The sequence below is a fragment of the Osmia lignaria genome, chromosome 10 (assembly GCF_051020975.1).
Source record: "Osmia lignaria lignaria isolate PbOS001 chromosome 10, iyOsmLign1, whole genome shotgun sequence".
NCBI lineage: Eukaryota > Metazoa > Arthropoda > Insecta > Hymenoptera > Megachilidae > Osmia > Osmia lignaria.
The window spans coordinates 394,036-400,528 of record NC_135041.1 but is presented as its reverse complement, the minus strand read 5'-3'; positions in this window follow the sequence as shown (position 1 = coordinate 400,528).

Sequence of the window (6,493 nt, the reverse complement as noted above, 5' to 3'; positions counted from 1 at the left end):
TTGGTACTATATCTACATTCGATATAATGTAATATACTGATTCATTCCCACAGATCAATGTACATTTAATAACAACATCATTAGCACTATATCTACATTCGATATAATGTAATATACTGATTCATTCCCACAGATCAATGTACATTTAATAACAATATCATTATTACTATATCTACAATAGATATAATGTCATGTACAGATTCATTCCAACAGATCAGTGTACATATAATACCAATATCATTAGTACTATATGTACATTCGATATAACGTAATATACTGATTCGTTCCCACAGATCAATGTACATATAATACCAATATCATTAGTACTATACCTACATTAGATATGTAATGTAGATTTAATAACAATATCATTAGTACTATATCTACATTCGATATAATGTAATATACTGATTCATTCCCACAGATCAATGTTCATTTAATAACAATACCATTAGCACAATATCTACATGAGGTATAATGTAATATACTGATTCATTCCCACAGATCAATGTACATTTAATGTTAATATCATTAGTACTATATCTACATTAGATATGTAATATACAATTAATAACAATATTATTATTATCACATCTACATTAGATATAATGTAATATACTGATTACTACCCACAGATCAATGTACATTTAATAACAACATCACTAGCACTATATCTACATTCGATATAATGTAATATACTGATTCATTCCCACAGATCAATGTACATTTAATAACAATATCATTATTACTATATCTACAATAGATATAATGTCATGTACAGATTCATTCCAACAGATCAATGTACATATAACACCAATATCAGTAGTACTATATCTACATTCGATATAATGTAATATACTTATTCGTTCCCAGAGATCAATGTACATATAATACCAATATCATTAGTACTATATCTACATTAGATATGTAACGTATAATTAATAACAATATTATTATTACCATATCTACATTCGATATAATGTAATATACTGATTCATTCCCACAGATCAATGTACATTTAATAACAATATCATTAGTAATATATCTACATTAGATATAATGTAATATACTGATTCATTCCCACAGATCAAAGTACATTTAATTGTCAATATCATTAGTACTATATCTACATTAGACATGTAATATACAATAAATAACAATATTATTATTATCATATCTACATTAATTATAATGTAATATACTGACTACTACCCACAGATCAATGTACATATAGTAACAACATCATTAGCACTATATCTACATTCGATATAATGTAATATACTGATTCATTCCCACAGATCAATGTACATTTAATAACAATATCATTATTACTATATCTACAATAGATATAATGTCATGTACAGATTCATTCCAACAGATCAGTGTACATATAATACCAATATCATTAGTACTATATGTACATTCGATATAACGTAATATACTGATTCGTTCCCACAGATCAATGTACATATAATACCAATATCATTAGTACTATACCTACATTAGATATGTAATGTAGATTTAATAACAATATCATTAGTACTATATCTACATTCGATATAATGTAATATACTGATTCCTTCCCACAGAACAATGTACATTAAATAACAATACCATTATTACTATATCTACAATAGATATAATGTCATGTACAGATTCATTCCAACAGAACAATGTACATATAATACCAATATCATTAGTACTATATGTACATTCGATATAATGTAATATACTGACTCATTCCCACAGATCAATGTACACTTAACAACAATATCATTGGGACTATATCTACATTCGATATAATGTAATATACTGATTCATTCCCACAGATCAATGTTCATTTAATAACAATACCATTAGCACAATATCTACATGAGGTATAATGTAATATACTGATTCATTCCCACAGATCAATGTACATTTAATGTTAATATCATTAGTACTATGTCTACATTAGATATGTAATATACAATTAATAACAATATTATTATTATCACATCTACATTAGATATAATGTAATATACTGATTACTACCCACAGATCAATGTACATTTAATAACAATATCATTATTACTATATCTACAATAGATATAATGTCATGTACAGATTCATTCCAACAGATCAATGTACATATAACACCAATATCAGTAGTACTATATCTACATTCGATATAATGTAATATACTTATTCGTTCCCAGAGATCAATGTACATATAATACCAATATCATTAGTACTATATCTACATTAGATATGTAACGTATAATTAATAACAATATTATTATTACCATATCTACATTCGATATAATGTAATATACTGATTCATTCCCACAGATCAATGTACATTTAATAACAATATCATTAGTAATATATCTACATTAGATATAATGTAATATACTGATTCATTCCCACAGATCAAAGTACATTTAATTGTCAATATCATTAGTACTATATCTACATTAGACATGTAATATACAATAAATAACAATATTATTATTATCATATCTACATTAATTATAATGTAATATACTGACTACTACCCACAGATCAATGTACATATAGTAACAACATCATTAGCACTATATCTACATTCGATATAATGTAATATACTGATTCATTCCCACAGATCAATGTACATTTAATAACAATATCATTATTACGATATCTACATTAGGTATAATATAATATACCGATTCATTCCCACAGACCAATGTACATTTAATAACAATATCATTAGTACCATATCTACATTAGATATACTATAATATACTGACTACTACCCACAGATCAATGTACATTTAAGAACAACATCATTAGCACTATATCTACATTCGATATAATGTAATATACTTATTCATTCCCACAGATCAATGTACACTTAATAACAATATCATTGGTACTATATCTACATTCGATATAATGTAATATACTGATTCATTCCCACAGATCAATGTACATTTAATAACAACATCATTAGCACTATATCTACATTCGATATAATGTAATATACTGATTCATTCCCGCAGATCAATGTACATTTAATAACAATATCATTATTACTATATCTACAATAGATATAATGTCATGTACAGATTCATTCCAACAGAACAATGTACATATAATACCAATATCATTAGTACTATATGTACATTCGATATAATGTAATATACTGACTCATTCCCACAGATCAATGTACACTTAACAACAATATCATTGGGACTATATCTACATTCGATATAATGTAATATACTGATTCATTCCCACAGATCAATGTTCATTTAATAACAATACCATTAGCACAATATCTACATGAGGTATAATGTAATATACTGATTCATTCCCACAGATCAATGTACATTTAATGTTAATATCATTATTACTATATCTACAATAGATATAATGTCATGTACAGATTCATTCCAACAGATCAGTGTACATATAACACCAATATCAGTAGTACTATATCTACATTCGATATAATGTAATATACTTATTCGTTCCCAGAGATCAATGTACATATAATACCAATATCATTAGTACTATATCTACATTAGATATGTAACGTATAATTAATAACAATATTATTATTACCATATCTACATTCGATATAATGTAATATACTGATTCATTCCCACAGATCAATGTACATTTAATAACAATATCATTAGTAATATATCTACATTAGATATAATGTAATATACTGATTCATTCCCACAGATCAAAGTACATTTAATTGTCAATATCATTAGTACTATATCTACATTAGACATGTAATATACAATAAATAACAATATTATTATTATCATATCTACATTAATTATAATGTAATATACTGACTACTACCCACAGATCAATGTACATATAGTAACAACATCATTAGCACTATATCTACATTCGATATAATGTAATATACTGATTCATTCCCACAGATCAATGTACATTTAATAACAATATCATTATTACTATATCTACATTAGGTATAATGTAATATACCGATTCATTCCCACAGACCAATGTACATTTAATAACAATATCATTAGTACCATATCTACATTAGATATACTATAATATACTGACTACTACCCACAGATCAATGTACATTTAAGAACAACATCATTAGCACTATATCTACATTCGATATAATGTAATATACTTATTCATTCCCACAGATCAATGTACACTTAATAACAATATCATTGGTACTATATCTACATTCGATATAATGTAATATACTGATTCATTCCCACAGATCAATGTACATTTAATAACAACATCATTAGCACTATATCTACATTCGATATAATGTAATATACTGATTCATTCCCACAGATCAATGTACATTTAATAACAATATCATTATTACTATATCTACAATAGATATAATGTCATGTACAGATTCATTCCAACAGATCAGTGTACATATAATACCAATATCATTAGTACTATATGTACATTCGATATAACGTAATATACTGATTCGTTCCCACAGATCAATGTACATATAATACCAATATCATTAGTACTATACCTACATTAGATATGTAATGTAGATTTAATAACAATATCATTAGTACTATATCTACATTCGATATAATGTAATATACTGAATCATTCCCACAGAACAATGTACATTAAATAACAATACCATTATTACTATATCTACAATAGATATAATGTCATGTACAGATTCATTCCAACAGAACAATGTACATATAATACCAATATCATTAGTACTATATGTACATTCGATATAATGTAATATACTGACTCATTCCCACAGATCAATGTACACTTAACAACAATATCATTGGGACTATATCTACATTCGATATAATGTAATATACTGATTCATTCCCACAGATCAATGTTCATTTAATAACAATACCATTAGCACAATATCTACATGAGGTATAATGTAATATACTGATTCATTCCCACAGATCAATGTACATTTAATGTTAATATCATTAGTACTATATCTACATTAGATATGTAATATACAATTAATAACAATATTATTATTATCACATCTACATTAGATATAATGTAATATACTGATTACTACCCACAGATCAATGTACATTTAATAACAACATCACTAGCACTATATCTACATTCGATATAATGTAATATACTGATTCATTCCCACAGATCAATGTACATTTAATAACAATATCATTATTACTATATCTACAATAGATATAATGTCATGTACAGATTCATTCCAACAGATCAATGTACATATAACACCAATATCAGTAGTACTATATCTACATTCGATATAATGTAATATACTTATTCGTTCCCAGAGATCAATGTACATATAATACCAATATCATTAGTACTATATCTACATTAGATATGTAACGTATAATTAATAACAATATTATTATTACCATATCTACATTCGATATAATGTAATATACTGATTCATTCCCACAGATCAATGTACATTTAATAACAATATCATTAGTAATATATCTACATTAGATATAATGTAATATACTGATTCATTCCCACAGATCAAAGTACATTTAATTGTCAATATCATTAGTACTATATCTACATTAGACATGTAATATACAATAAATAACAATATTATTATTATCATATCTACATTAATTATAATGTAATATACTGACTACTACCCACAGATCAATGTACATATAGTAACAACATCATTAGCACTATATCTACATTCGATATAATGTAATATACTGATTCATTCCCACAGATCAATGTACATTTAATAACAATATCATTATTACTATATCTACATTAGGTATAATATAATATACCGATCCATTCCCACAGACCAATGTACATTTAATAACAATATCATTAGTACCATATCTACATTAGATATACTATAATATACTGACTACTACCCACAGATCAATGTACATTTAAGAACAACATCATTAGCACTATATCTACATTCGATATAATGTAATATACTTATTCATTCCCACAGATCAATGTACACTTAATAACAATATCATTGGTACTATATCTACATTCGATATAATGTAATATACTGATTCATTCCCACAGATCAATGTACATTTAATAACAATATCATTATTACTATATCTACAATAGATATAATGTCATGTACAGATTCATTCCAACAGATCAGTGTACATATAATACCAATATCATTAGTACTATATGTACATTCGATATAACGTAATATACTGATTCGTTCCCACAGATCAATGTACATATAATACCAATATCATTAGTACTATACCTACATTAGATATGTAATGTAGATTTAATAACAATATCATTAGTACTATATCTACATTCGATATAATGTAATATACTGATTCATTCCCACAGAACAATGTACATTAAATAACAATACCATTATTACTATATCTACAATAGATATAATGTCATGTACAGATTCATTCCAACAGAACAATGTACATATAATACCAATATCATTAGTACTATATGTACATTCGATATAATGTAATATACTGACTCA